Consider the following 16061-nt stretch of genomic DNA (forward strand, 5'->3'; position numbering starts at 1 on the left):
GTGCTTATTGTTTTTCAGTCACTCAGTCGTGTCCAACTCTTTGCGACTCCAAGGACTGCAGCACACCAGGCTTCCCTGTCCTTCACCATCTCCCGAAGTTTGCTCAAACTCATGTCCATTGAGTCGATGATGCCACCCAACCATCTCATCCTCTGTCCTCTTCTCCTCCTGCCCTCAATCTTTCCCAGCATCAGGGTCTTTTCCAATGAGTCAGCCCTTTGTATCAGGTCGCCAAAGTATTGGAGCTTCACCTTCAGCATCAGTCCTTCCAAGGAATATTCAGGATTCATTTCCTTCCAGATTGACAGGTTTGATCTCCTTGCAGTCCAAGAGACTCTCAATAGTCTTCTCCAACACCACAGTCTGAAAACGCTGTCTTCTTTATGGTCCAACTCTCACATCCATGCGTGACCACAGGAAAAACCATAGCTTTGACTGCACAGACCTTTGTCAGCAAAGTAATCTCTCTGCTTTTTAGTATGCTGTCTAGGTTTGTCATACCTATCATTCCAAAGAGCAACTGTCTTTTAATTTCATGGCTGCAGTCACCATCCGCAGTGATTTTGGAGCCCAAGAAAATAAAGTCTGTCATTGTTTCCATTGTTTCCCCATCTATTTGCCATGAAGTGATGGGATCAGATGCCATGATCTTAGTTTTTTGAATACTGAGTTTTAAGCCAGCTTCTTCAGCCTCTTCTTTCATTAGCAGAGTTGCCTCTGCTAAGCGTGGAATAGTGAGTGAGTTGAAATGGGCATGCAGTTTTGAGGGTAATGGAAATATTTGAGAATTGGATTGTGGCATTGATCAGATAGCACTGTAAGCTGACTAAAAATCATTGAGTTTTACACTTCAAGTGTGTGAATATGTGATGTGCAACATATCTCAATAAAGCTGCTAAAAATAATATGACAGAATTTAAACCAAATATATCAGTCTTATCTGATATAAATAGGTGAATGGGTTTAACTCACCATATAAGAGAAAATGATTTTCAATTTGCTTCAGAAAGAAAGTCTCAAATATGAGCTGAAAAGCAAGAGACATCCCTAAAGCTTCATGGCTGATGAGAGTGATGATGGGTGCAGTCATGGAAACAAAATAAAGTCATCAGACCTGGAGAATTCCAAACACAAAGCATTAGATGTAAAAAAAAAAAAAATTTACTGCTAAAAGTCACTATTCACAATGAAGTCATCATCATTATGAATATTCATTTTCTGAACAGGTCAACAGCTACCTTTAAAGGGCAAAAGCTAGAAGCTTTTAATCAAAAGCTATAAATCAAAATCTTTGGTTTATATTTAAAACCATGATCAGAGGAAACATAAAGCCTTAAAGACCTTTGTAGATAAAAATAAAAGGATGAAAAGAAAGGAATCAATTTTTTTTTCCAGAAAGCTAGGAAAGGAACCACAAAGTAAACCAAAAAATTGAATGTAACATGGAAGAGGAAGACAGAAATAAGCAGAGTCAAATATCATGTTAAGGAAATGATATTATACTATGAGGATTTTTTTCATTAATTCAATGTTGGTATAATACTGAAGAATCCATTAATAGAATACAGTATATATTAATGGATCTAAGAGGGAAAGATACAGTTTTTTCCTTAGATGCTGGACAAGTCTTAGAAAATTTAATCAGTTCAGTTGCTCAGTCGTGTCCGACTCTTTGCAACCCCATGAATGGCAGCATGCCAGGCCTCTCTGTCCATCACCAGCTCCTGAAGTCCACCCAAACTCATGCCCATTGAGTCAGTGATGCCATCCAGCCATCTCTTTCTCTGTCGTCCCCTTCTCCTCCTGCCCCCAATCCCTCCCAGCATCAGGGTCTTTTCCAATGAGTCAACTCTTCGCATGAGGTGGCCAAAGTATTGGAGTTTCAGCCTCAGCATCAGTCCTTCCAATGAACACCCAGGACCGATCTCCTTTAGGATGGACTGGTTGGATCTCCTTGCAGTCCAAGTGACTCTCAAGAGTCTTCTCCAACACCACAGTTCAAAAGCATCAATTCTTTGGTGCTTAGCTTTCTTCACAGTCCAACTCTCACATCCATATATGACCACTGGAAAAAACATAGCCTTCACTAGACAAACTTTTGTTGGCAAAGTAATATCTCTACTTTTTAATATGCTATCTAGGTTGGTCATAACTTTCCTTCCAAGGAGTAAGCGTCTTTTAATTTCATGGCTGCAATCACAATCTGCAGTGATTTTGGAGCCCCAAAATAAAGTCTGACACTGTTTGCACTGTTTCCCCATCTATTTCCCATGAAGTGATGGGACCAGATGCCATGATCTTCGTTTTCTGAATGTTGAGTTTTAAGCCAACATTTTCACTCTCCTCTTTCACTTTCATCAAGAGGCTTTTTAGCTCCTCTTCACTTTCTGCCATAAGGGTGGTGTCATCTGCATATCTGAGGTTATTGATATTTCTCCCAGCAGTCTTGATTTGAGCTTGTGTTTCTTCCAGCCCAGCGTTTCTCATGATGTACTCTGCATATAAGTTAAATAAGCAGGGTGACAATATACGGCCTTGATGTCCTCCTTTTCCTATTTGGAACCAGTCTGTTGTTCCATGACCAGTTCTAACTGTTGCTTCCTGACCTGCATACAGATTTCTCAAGAGGCAGGTCAGGTGGTCTGGTATTCCCATCTCTTTCAGAATTTTCCACAGTTTATTGTGATCCACACAGTCAGAGGCTTTGGCATAGTCAATAAAGCAGAAACAGATGTTTTTCTGAAACTCTCTTGCTTTTTTGATGATCCTGCAGATGAGGGCAATTTGATCTCTTGTTCCTCTGCCTTTCCTAAAACTAGCTTGAATTTCTGGAAGTTCATGGTTCACGTATTGCTGAAGCCTGGCTTGGAGAATTTTGAGCATTACTTTACTAGTGTGTGAGCTGGGTGCAATTGTGTGGTAGTTTGAGCATTCTTTGACATTGCCTTTCTTTGGGATTGGAGTGAAAACTGACCTTTTCCAGTCCTGTGGCCACTGCTGAGTTTTCCAAATTTGTTGACATATTGAGTGCAGCACTTTCACAGCATCATCTTCCAGGATTTGAAATACCTCAACTGGAATTCCATCACTTCCACTAGCTTTGTTCATAGTGATGCTTCCTAAGGCCCACCTGACTTCACATTTCAGGATGTCTGGCTCTAGGTGAGTGATCACACCATCGTGATTATCTGGGTCATGAAGATCTTTTTTGTACAGTTCTTCTGTGTATTCTTGCCACCTCTTCTTAATATCTTCTGCTTCTATTAGGTCCATACCATTTCTGTCCTTTACCATCTTTGCATGAAATGTTCCCTTGGTATCTCTAATTTTCTTGAAGAGATCTCTAGTCTTTCCCATTCTCTTGTTTTCCTCTATTTCTTTGCGTTAATCACTGAGGAAGGCTTTCTTATCTCTCCTTGCTATTCTTTGGAACTCTGCATTCAGATGCTTATATCTTTCCTTTTCTCGCTTGCTTTTCGCTTCTCTTCTTTTCACAGCTATTTGTAAGGCCTCCCCAGACAGCCATTTTGCTGTTTTGCATTTCTTTTCCATGGGGATGGTCTTGATCCCTGTCTCCTGTACAATGCCATGAACCTCCGTCCATAGTTCATCAGGCACTCTATCAGATCTAGTCCCTTAAATCTATTTCTCACTTCCACTGTATAATGTTAGGGATTTGATTTAGGTCATACCTGAATGGTCTAGTGGTTTTCCCTACTTTCTTCAATTTAAGTCTGAATTTGGCAATAAGGAGTTCATGATCTGAGCCACAGTCAGCTCCTGGTCTTGTTTTTGCTGACTGTATAGAGCTTCTCCATCTTTGGCTGCAAAGAATATAATCAATCTGATTTCAGTGTTGACCATCTGGCGATGTCCATGTGTAGAGTCTTCTCTTGTTTTGTTGGAAGAGGGTGTTTGCTATGACCAGTGTGTTCTCTCGGCAAAACGCTATTAGCCTTTGCCCTGCTTCATTCCGTATTCTAAGGCCAAATTTGCCTGTTACTCCGGGTGTTTCTTGACTTCCTACTTTTGCATTCCAGTCCCCTATAATGAAAAGGACATCTTTTTTGGGTGTTAGTTCTAAAAGGTCTTATAGGTCTTCATAGAACCATTCAACTTCAGCTTCTTCAGCATTACTGTTTGGGGCATAGACTTAGATTATGGTGATATTGAATGGTTTGCCTTGGAAACGAACAGAGATCGTTCTGTCGTTTTTGAGATTGCATCCAAGTACTGCATTTCGGACTCTTTTGTTGACCATGATGGCTACTCCATTTCTTCTGAGGGATTCCTGCCCACAGTAGTAGATATAATGGTCATCTGAGTTAAATTCACCCATTCCAGTCCATTTTAGTTCATTGATTCCTAGAATGTCGACGTTCACATTTGCCATGTCTTGTGTGACCACTTCCAATTTGCCTTGATTCATGGACCTGACATTCCAGGTTCCTATGCAATATTGCTCTTTACAGCATCGGACCTTGCTTCCATCATCAGTCACATCCACAAATGGGTATTGTTTTTGCTTTGGCTCCATCCCTTCTTTCTTTCTGGAGTTATTTCTCCTCTGATCTCCTGTAGCGGGTTGGGCACCTACCGCCCTGGGGGGTTCCTCTTTCAGTGTCCTGTCATTTTGCCTTTTCACACTGTTCATGGGGCTCTCCAGGCAAGAACACTTGAGTGGTTTGCCATTCCCCTCTCCAGTGGACCACATAAAAATACTCAGGAAAGTAGAAACTGACAGGCACTTTATTAACATGATAAAATATGTATACTTTAGTGCTACAGCAAGTAACTTACTGAGTAGGGAGAGATCTCCCCAAATGGACAGGTAAAGATGCCCACACTCTCCACCGCTGTTCAGCACTGGACCGGAGGTGAGGTGTTAATTGTGCCCTTAAAGATATGCAAAGATTTCGACCTTGTAAAGCAATAAAGGCAAATTAAAACTACACCGGGGTACATTTCTCTCTTAATGGATGGGTAAAACTGTGAAAATAAATATCCCACTCTGCTGGCGAGGTTGTGGGAACATATTTTGCTGATGGGAATGTAAATTTTTGTACTTTTATGGAAGGGAGTTTAGCAAAAGCTGAAAAAAAAAATTCATGTTCTTTTTTTGCCCCAGTAATCTCCATTCTAGAAATTTACACAGATGATACACTTCTAAAATTATAAAAGCACACATTTACAATGCAATCCCTGTAATCATTGTTTGCAATTATAAAATATGGAAAGCAACCTAAACGCTCCTACATAGGAGGGTGGCTGAATAATCCCTGACGTATGCTAACCATGAAGTATTTGCTATACAGCTTTATAAAATAATGAGAGAGGTGTCTATAAACTGGTATGGAATCATATCCAGGACATACTATTCTGTGGGGAAAAAGCAAAGTGCAGAAGGCTGCAGTATGCTGTTGTTTGTGTAAGTAAGAAAGGGGGCAATTAGGAAAACATACATGTGTTTGTTCATTTGTGAAACAGACCAACCACACACACGCAAAGAAGGGCAATGCGGAGACCCCGGAGCTGGGGCCTCCCTGAGTGGGTGGGATTGGGCGAAAGCACAGGAAGAAAGGGGGGCAGGGGGCTGCTATGTCTCTGCGTCCATCTCACTGTTGCCAGCTTCGGAACCATGTTGTATTTTGCTGCTCGGTTAAGGGAACAGTCAAATCAACAAGGACGGCAGGTGGGGCAATCTGGGACGGAACAGAGGAAAAATAAACTGATTTGCTTTGCAGGAGGAAGCGCACTCCCCCATCAGGGCAGGGCGAGGGCACGCGGGGGAGTCACCCGGTGGCTTCTGAGCAGAGCCTCTGGCTTCTCCATCCTTAAGGACAAAACCCTGCCACGTTGGACCTCTGTGCCGGTGGGCTTATTTCTCACAGAGGACTAGCATGGACGAGCAGCAGCAGTTCTAAGGCTACTTCTTTCAGGTTCTGGGGATAAGGATCAGGGAATATGGTGTGGGGCTTGATGCTGGAGAAGAGAAACAGAAGATAGAGAGGGGGTGGAAGGAACTGGGAGCCACTTGGGCAAGTGTAGACAGGTGGGCTTTGAGCGGCGAAGCTGGCGCTTGCCTGTGGTGTTTGCGGCAGCAGCATCACCCGGCCCTTTTCAGGGGGGCAGGGGGCTGGGGGGAGGTGGCATCTATGCTGATGCTCCCTGAGCAGGGCGAAGGCGTTGGCCCCCTCTGTCCGTGGTCTGGGCACCTTGATGGCAGTTCTGGGTGTTTGCAGGGCCGCAGGCTCCCAGAGCTCCTGGCTCCCGCCTTCCTGCTGTACTGAGCCCGTTGGCATCTCTGTGCTTGCCTGTGTCCTGGATGCAGGGCTTGACACGTGGGGAGAATAAGTGGGTAAACGTGCCTGAGACGCTCAGCACCGTGTCTGGCCTGGGGTGAAGTTCTTCATTAATGAGCTTTTAGTATTATTGCTTTTCCTTTTTTTTTTTTTAAATCAGCGTTTTTTAATTATTCAAGGGCAAGAACTAGTGTTTGGGTTGCTGAGGAAACCAGCTCTGCTTTTTCTCTTTTCAAACTGTTACCTCTGGGACCCTAACTCAGCTCCTCTCAGGGTCCTGGGAGGTCTCGGTGGAGCTGTTTGCAGGGGTCTGGAGTCACGGGTCAATCTGATGGTGGTTTGGAAGGGCAAGGCTCTATTTTCCTTGAGCACATCAATCTCTCAGAAGGCTGAGTGAGGAGGTAAATTTGAGACGTTGGGCCTGGCAGTTGACAAGCAAATCCTGAGTGCGTTTGGGCTGCAGTGCTGAGGCAAGCCTGGGGTTAGGACCAGGTGGGGGTGGGGGTGGGGGGTGGGGGCTGGCGGGGGTGGAGGGCGGGGCCTGGTTTTCTCGGTCATGAGAAATGGTGACCAGCCAACAGCAGGGGGCTGCAGACTCCCTCGGCTCTATGCATCACCTCTCCCCACCCCCAGGGCACACACCCGGCCCTGTGTCTGAAATGTGGCAACACACCCTCCTCCCCCAGCCTTCCCCTCCTGAGAAGCAGGTGCTGCTGGACTAAAATAGGCATCAAGAAACGATCAGAATTTGGGAAAAATATCATCCCAACCTCACCATGCAGATATAAGCACGGTCTACATTTTCAGCTGTTTCAGTCATTTCTTGGCCAACAGAGCTGTTTTATTTCATAAAAATAACTAAAGAATATGATTTAAATTTCTGTTCGTCTTGTAACAGTTTATCATAAGCATTTTACAAAGCTCTTGCAGAATTTACAAGACTGTTGTTTAAAAGTTAGTATTTGTTATTTTCACAAGCATGGTTTTCACAGTTTTTCTGAGGTCTAATTGATATGCAATAAAACAACACAATTAAAGCATACAGTCTGACGTTTTGGCAGTTGTATATACTCCTGAAACCACCACTGCTGTCAGGAAAAACAGCCGCACCTTCGAAAGCTTCCTGAGCCCCTGGAGATCCATCCCACCCCCGCTCTGAAGCCCCTCTTGTCTCTAGGCCTCCACCGACCTGCGTTCTGTCGCCGAATCATAGCTCGAATCTCCTGCGTTTATGCAGATGGAACTCCAGGCTGTGTGTTCTTTCTCGTCCAGCTTCTTTCAATCAAAGCAACTGCTGCCAGGCTCACCCAAGCTGCCGGGAGCCTCAGGGCCCCATCCTTCTCATCGCTGAGCTGAACTTCCTGGCATAGATACATCGCAATTACCTTATGCATTCACCTGCTGAGGGATATTTGGGTTGTTTAGAGCTTGTGGCTCTTGCAAATAAAATGGCTCTGAAAATTCGCACGCAGAACTTTGTACAGATGTGTGGTTTCATTTCCTGAGTAAAAACACATGTGAGGGGAATGGCTGAATCCTAGGTTGCCATACCTTTAAACTCTAAACTTTGAAGAAACTGTTTTCTAAAGTGGTTGCACCATTTTCTGTTCCCGTTTCTCCACAGTCTCTCGAGAGTCAGTCTGACGGGTGCAGCAGCTCTGATAAGGCTGTAGTCTCTCACTGTGGTTTCCGTTTGTATTTCCTCAATGATCCATGATGTGGAGTGTCTTTTCACGTGCTGATTTGCCATCGATAACTCCTCCTTGGTGGAGTGTCTGTATATCTTCTGCCCACTTTTTTTGACTGCTGAGTTTTGTGTCCTAATTTCAGACTCTACATATAAGGGATATCATATGATATCTGTCTTTCTCTGTCTGACTTACTTCACCTAGTATGACGATCTCTAGGTCCAGCCAGGTTGCTGCAAGTGGCATTCTTTCTTTCTTTCTTTTTAAACCCCTGAGTAGCATGCCCTTGTATCTACGCACCGTATCTTCTTTATTCATTCATCTGTCAGTGAACACTTACGTTGTTCCAAGTCTTGGCTCTTGCGAACAGTGCTGCTCTGAACATAGGGGTGCACGTATCTCTTTGAACTAGAGTTTTGTCTGGATATATGCCCAGCATGAGATTGCTGGATCATGCTGTAATTCTGTCTTTAGTTTTCTGGCAAACCTGCACACTGATCCCTATAGTGGCGGCCTCAACTCACATTCCTACTGGTAGTGTGGAAGTGTTCCTTTTCCTCCACACCCTCTCCAGTATTTGTTACTCGCACACTTTTTGATGGTGGTCTTTCTAACTAGTGTGGGCTGGCAGCTCACTGTGGTTTCGGTTTGAATAAACCTAATAATTAGTGATGTTGAGCATCCTTTATGTGTCTGCTGGTCATCTGTATGCCTTATTTGGAGAATGTCAGTTGAAGCCTTCTGCCCATTTTTTGATTGGGTTGTTCATTTTTTTGTGTTGTTGAGTTGTGTGAGCTATTTGTATATTTTGGAAATTAAGCCCTTGTCAGTCACATCATTTGCAAATATTTTCTCTCTGTTGAGTTTTGAGAGCTCTTTATACATTCTGGATGCAATTCACTTTTTTTTTTATATATATACTTTGAAAGACTAGAGATCTCTTCAAGAAAATTAGAGATATCAAGGGAACAGTTCACGTGAAGATGGACACAATAAAGTACAGAAATGGTATGGGTCTAAGAGAAGCAGAAAATAATGAGAAAAGGATGGCAAGGGTACCAGAAGAGCTGTGCAAACAGGCCTTAATGACCCTGGTAACTATGATGGTCTGGTCACTCACCTAGAGACAGACATCAGTACCATTCAGTTCAGTTCAGTCACTCAGTCATGTCTGACTCTTTGTGACCCCATGAACTGCAGCTCACCAGCCCTCCCTGTCCATCACCAACTCCCGGAATTTACTCAAACTCACGTCCATTGGGTCGGTGATGCCATCCAACCATCTCATCCTCTGTCATTGCCTTCTCCTCCTGCCCTCAATTTTTCCCAGCATCAGGGTCCTTTACAATGAGTTAGCTCTTCGCATTAGGTGGCCAAAGTATTAGAGTCTCAGCTTTAGCATCAGTCCTTCCAATGAACACCCAGGACTGATCTCCTTCAGAATGGACGGATTGGACCTCCTTGTAGTCCAAGGGACTCTCAAGAGTCTTCTCTAGAACCACAGTTCAAAAGCATCTGTTCTTCGGTGCTCAGCTTTCTTTGTAGTTCAACTCTCACATCCATACATGACTACTGGAAAACCATAGCTTTGACTAGATGGACCTTTGTTGGCAAAGTAATGTCTCTGCTTTTGAATATGCTGTTTAGGTTGGTCATAACTTTCCTTCCAAGGAGTAAGTGTCTTTTAATGTCATGGCTGCAGTCACCATCTGCAGTGATTTTGGAGCCCAAAAATATAAAGTCTGACCCTGTTTCCACTGTTTCTCCATCTATTTGCCATAAAGTGATGGGACCAGATGTGATGATCTTAGTTTTCTGAATGTTGAGCTTTAAGCCAACTTTTTCACTCTCCACTTTCACTTTCATCAAGAGGCTTCCTCTTCACTTTCAGCCATAAGGGCGGTATCATCTGCATGTCTGAGGTTATTGATATTTCTCCCAGCAATCTTGATTCCAGCTTGTGTTTCTTCCAGTCCAGCATTTCTCATGATGTACTCTGCATATAAGTTAAATAAGCAGGGTGACAATATACAGCCTTGACATACTCCTTTTCCTATTTGGAACCAGTCTGTTGTTCCATGTCCAGTTCTAACTGTTGCTTCCTGACCTGCATATAGGTTTCTCAAGAAGCAGGTCAGGTGGTCTGGTATTCCCATCTCTTTCGGAATTTTCTACAGTTTATTGTGATCCACACAGTCAGAGGCTTTGGCATAGTCAATAAAGCAGAATAGATGTTTTTCTGGAATTCTCTTGATTTTTCAATGATCCAGTGGATGTTGGCAATTTGATCTCTTGTTCCTCTGCCTTTTCTAAAGCCAGCTTGAACATCTGGAAGCTCATGGTTCACATATTGCTGAAGCCTAGCTTGGAGAATTTTGAGCATTACTTTACTAGCGTGTGAGATGAGTGCAGTTGTGTGGTAGTTTGAGCATTCTTTGGCATTGCTTTTCTTTGGCACTAGAATGAAAACTGACCTTTTCCAGTCCTGTGGCCACTGCTGAGTTTTCCAAATTTGCTGGCATATTGAGTGCAGCACTTTCACAGCATCATCTTTTAGAATTTGAAATAGCTCAACTGGAATTCAATTGCCTCCACTAGCTTTGTTTGTAGTGATGCTTCCTAAGGCCCACCTGACTTCATAGTCCAGGATGTCTGGCTCTAGGTGAGTGTGAGTGATAACACCTTTGTGAATATCTGGGTCATGAAGATCTTTTTCGTACAATTCTTCTGTGTATTCTTGCCACCTCTTCTTAATATCTTCTGCTTCTATTAGGTCCAGACCATTTCTGTCCTTTATCAAGCCCATCTTTGCATGAAATGTTCCCTTGGTATCTCTAATTTTCTTGAAGAGATCTCTAGTCTTTCCCGTTCTGCTGTTTTCCTCTATTTCTTTGCATTGATCACTGAGGAAGGCTTTCTTATCTTTCCTTGCTATTCTTTGGAACTCTGCATTCAAATGGGTATACTTTTCCTTTTCTCATTTGCTTTTCATTTCTCTTCTTTTCACAGCTATTTGTGAGGCCTCCTCAGACAGCCATTTTGCTGTTTTGCATTTCTTTTTCTTGGGTATGGTCTTGATCCCTGTCTCCTGTACAATGTCACGAACCTACATCCATAGTTCATCAGGCACTCTGTCTATCAGATCTAGGCCCTTAAATCTATTTCTCACTTCCACTGTATAATCATGAGGGATGTGACTTAGGTCATACCTGAATGGTCTAGTGGTTTTCTCCACTTTCTTCAATTTGAGTCTGAATTTGGCAAGAAGGAGTTCATAATCTGAGCCACAGTCAGCTCCTGGTCTTGTTTTGCTGACTATATAGAGCTTCTCCATCTTTGGCTGCAAAGGATATAATCAGTCTGATTTCGGTGTTGACCATCTGGTGATGTCCATGTGTAGAGTCTTCTCTTGTGTTGTTGGAAGAGGGTGTTTGCTATGACCAGTGTGTTCTTTTGGCAGAACTCTGTTACCCTTGCCCTGCTTCCTTCCATACTCCAAGGCCAAATGTGCCTGCTACTCCAGGTGTTTCTTGACTTCCTACTTTTGCATTCCAGTCCCCTATAATGAAAAGGACATCTTTTTGGGGTGTTAGTTCTAAAAGGTCTTGTAGGTCTTCATAGAACCGTTCAACTTCAGCTTCTTCCAGAGCCAGACATCCTGGAGTGCGAAGTCAAGTGGGCCTTAGAAAGCATCATTATGAAAAAAGATAATGAAATTCCATCTGATTCTATTTCATATTCTAAAAGATGATGTTGTTGAAGTGCTGCACTCAATATGCCAACAAATTTGGAAATCTGGTCCCATCACTTTATGACAAATAAATGGAGAAACAATGGAAACAGTGACAGACTTTATTTTCTTGGGCTCCAAAATCACTGTGGACCTTGACTGTAGTCATGAAGTTAAAAAACACTTGTTCCTTGGCAGAGAAGCTATGATAAACCCGGACAGCATATTAAGAAGCAGAGATATTGCTTCTATGACAAAAGTTCATATAGTCAAAGCTATGGTCTTTCTGGTAGTCATGTATGGATGTGAGAGTTGGACCATAAAGAAGGCTGAGGGTTGAAGAATTGATGCTTTTGAACTGTGGTGCTGGAAAAGATTCTTGAGAGTGCCTTGGACAGCAAGGAGATCAAACCAGTCAATCCTAAAGGAAATCAAGCCTGAATGTTCATTGGAAGGACTGATGCTGAAGCTACAATCCTTTGGCCACCTGATGTGAAGAGACAACTCATTGAAAAAGACTCCTATTTTGGGGAAGATTGAAAGAAGGAGGAGAAGGGGGCAGCAGAAGATGAGATGGTTGGATGGAATCTTCAACTCAGTGGACATGAGTTTGAACAAACTCTGGGAAATAGTGAAGGACAGGGAAGCCTGGTGTGCTGCAGTCCATGGGCTCACAAAGTTGAACCACTGAACAGCGGCAAACACTTTCAAGGGTTTTCTCCAAGCTGTGCTTTGCCTTTTCATTTCCTTGACAGTGTCTACTGAATAGCAGAAGCTTTAAATTTTGATGCGGTCCCATTTATTGATTTATCATTTTATAGATTGTGCTTATAGTTTCATCTTTGTTTAACTCAAGGCCACTAAGATCTTATCTTATATTTCTTTGGAAGGGTTGTAATTTTGGGTTTTATACCTAAGTCTTTTACCCAATTTGAATTAATTTCTGTATATAGTTTGCAGTATGGATTGAAGTTCTTTTTATTTTTTGTACTTGGCTACCCAGTTGTTCTAGAACCGCTTTTTAAAAGACTGCCTTTCTCTTCTTATTTGCATTTGCGTCTTTGTCAAGATTCAGTTGTGTTGTCCGGATTCGGTCGTGTTGTCCGGATTCGGTCGTGTTGTCCGGATTCGGTTGTGTTGTCCAGATTCGGTCGTGTTGTCCGGATTCGGTTGTGTTGTCCAGGTATCTATAGAGTCTATTTTGATCAGTTGATCTAATTATATATCTTTATACCAACATTGCACTATTTTACTTATTATAACTTTATCGTGGGTTGAGATCAAGTAGGCTGAAGTCAAGTTTAGTCACGCAGTCATGTCTGACTCTTTTTGATCCCATGGACTGTAGCCCGCCAGGCTCCTCCATCCATGGGATTTTCCAGGCAAGAATACTGGAGTGGGTTGCCGTTTCCTTCTCCAGGGGCTCTTTCCCACTCAGGGATTGAACCTGGGCCTCCTGCCTGGCAGGCAGATGCTTCACTGTCTGAGCCACCAGGAAAGCCTGAGTCTCAGGTAGCCCGAGTCTGATGTTTCACAAGGCACTTTGTACTGTCATGAGCACCAGTTCAGTGGGCTTTTCCTCCCAATCCCCAGGATATGCCTGTCACCCTTTCAGGCTGCAGAATTCCATCACAAGCCACATGTCAAACTGTTTCCCGTGTCCCTTAAGGAGAGAGAACCTGAGTCAGGCTCAGCTTGGGAGCGCGAGGCCACAGGCTGTAAGCGCGCGTCCCTCTGCGGCAGGTCGTGAGGTGCGGGGCTGGGTTACAGTGGTTCTCTGTTAGGTCAGTCCTCAGTCATGGATTTTCAGCTGGAACCCATGCATCCCAAGAGGGTCTGGAGAAACTTTCAGGGTCACAAGATGGACTTTAAGCTGGGACCCCCACTTCATCACCTTCTCCTCTTTACCCGCTGCAGCCCAGAGCATGGAAGAACATTTATGCGAAGTTTGGCTTCAGCGTGTTTGGGACCCAGGGATTCGGGCTTCTCGGGCCTGGGTGTGAGGGCCGTGGCTCTTCCCTTCACCCGGCGCAGGCCCTTGGGCCTCCTGGAGGGCAGGTCCAGGGTGCTGTGGGCAGCTGATCGCCCAGCCCTGGGGCCCGGGGGCCCGGCTCTCCTGGAGACCACGTGTGGGCTGCTGGGGGCTGAGTGGCAGGCCCTCTGAGATGCTGCTTTGCCCCTTCTGATGTCGGGGACCGGAAGGGGGCTGGTCAGCAGACACCGTTGTCACTTCTTTCTTTCAGCCCAACCACTAGGCATGCGGGGTGTTAATGCCCTGACGGGGAATGAACCCACACCCCTGCATTGGAAGCACCGAGTCTCAACTGCTGGGCCTCCAGGGAAGCCCCGCAGGGCCGCTTCTTACTGTGCCCTTGACATCCTCTTTTGAAAAGCACTGGGTCAGTAGTTAGTGATAAAATTAATGTCCCGCGCCATGCCCGTGTCCTGCGTGTCATCACCAGAATGCCTCTGGGGCCTTCTCTCTGCCCCCTGTGAGGTGGGGCCCCGGACTCCCGCTGGGATGCACATTCTGGCCTGCAGAGCCTGAGCTCTTTGCACTAAACGCTTCCGAGGTGCAATGGCAGAAGCAAATTTCTTTTTCATTTGTGTGTTTTCATGGTTGCTTAAAGCAGACTAAGAAATCATTTCAATACATCGACTCAGATAGCTTTCACATCAATATTTTGAAAATCAGAATGAATTTAATGTGGTTCAAGAAGGGTTTTTTTTTTTTTTTTTTTTTTGAGTGTCTTAGGCGTGGAGACACGTGGGTGTGTCCATCTCGGGCTGATGGGTCAGCCGCTGTGTACCAGGCTGACCTGCGAGGGCCCAGACATGGCGGAATGTCTGTCTGCGCTCGAGTCCAGAGGGCCACGGATGCGGCTGAGGCCGAGGGGGCACCTCCGTGGAGCTGAGAGATGGAGTCCCCAGCTGGCTGCTCTCCCTTCTGGGTGCTGTGACCATGGACACTTGGGTGTCCTTCATTCACGATGGTGGGGGAAGCGTGTGGGGGGCGGGGGGACTGTCGGGGGCTCTGAGGCTACTGGAGGAGAGGAGGAGGGGAGCACGGGGCGGGGGGCGGCCAGGGCCGTGGGTTCCGGCTTGACCTGTCTGGTGGCTCCTCCGGGGAGGGTCCTCCCATGGAAATAACAGCGACACTCACTGGGCCCCGAGCATCCGTCACCTCGTCTGCGCCTCCCAGCACCCCCGGAGGTGGGTGCCCCACTGTCCCCATTTTGGGATAAAGAGATGAGGAGTTCAGGGGTTACTGATGAGCCCACGTCCCAGGGCTGGTCTGTGGCGGGAGAGCTCCAGGCCTGGCTGCTGGCTGTCACTGCAGTTGTCCAGGGAGCCGGGGTGGGGTTGGACATTCCCATTGTTAAAAATCAGAAACCAAGAAAACTGGTGTGTTTTTTTGAGCAAAATGATAGAAAACGCTTCCAATTTATGCATGAAAAGAGGCATAATTTTGTTACAGGATAAGCTTAGACAATGTGTGCTTGAAGCTTTTCTTAGAGCCTGAAGTGTTTCATTTCTTAGTCAAAACGTGTTTTCCATTCATCTCGTGATGTGATAGTGTTATTAGCTCCCTTTAATTTCTCTCGCACGTGTCCTTTTAAAAGGGTCTCACTTTTATTCAGAGCAAAGTGGGGTGGGCACTCTGTTTCCAGAAGCCAGTCACCTCCGGTAAAAAGCCAGCACTTGGGAGAGAGGCGGATGGTGACACCTGGGTAATTACAGTCCGAAGCAGAGAGAACTGATTTTCCTGCCGAAAGGGATAATTGAAATGTTTGGTTTTTACCTTGAGCCTTCACAGCAGGGCTCTGATGTTACTGCCCTTTCGATGAGGTTCCTGCTGTCCTTGGTAAGGATTAGAAGAGTGTCTTTTGCAAGGCTGCTTGCCTTTTGCATCTCCTGTGTGTTGGAATAAATTCTAGTTTCTGTGTATTCATGGGACTTTTACATCAGAGCCCACGTGGGTGAGCAGCGAACTTCTGCTACAGAATATTTAAGATGTCAGCTTTGGGAGGCTGCTGAGTACAGTACAGAAACAGTTTCTCAAAGTTCACTTTAAATAATTGCTGCTATCAAGGTCTAGTGGGGTCCTGGTTAAATTAATTAAAGCTATGGGATCAAGACTCTATGTGGCAAAATTCCTGTTCTCTCATCTTCTCTGCTCCATACTGGTGCGGAGAGATGCCAGTTAGAACATCAAGGAGTGAAGGGATTTGTGTCTGTTAAAATTAAGATCGTGTAGAACCGGACAAAACATCTGTTAGACTGTGATTAGCCAAATTCCCCAAATTTCATTTGGACTGGCGCTGAAAGGACATGTTTGCC

Source organism: Capricornis sumatraensis, chromosome 23, assembly GCF_032405125.1.
Source record: "Capricornis sumatraensis isolate serow.1 chromosome 23, serow.2, whole genome shotgun sequence".
NCBI lineage: Eukaryota > Metazoa > Chordata > Mammalia > Artiodactyla > Bovidae > Capricornis > Capricornis sumatraensis.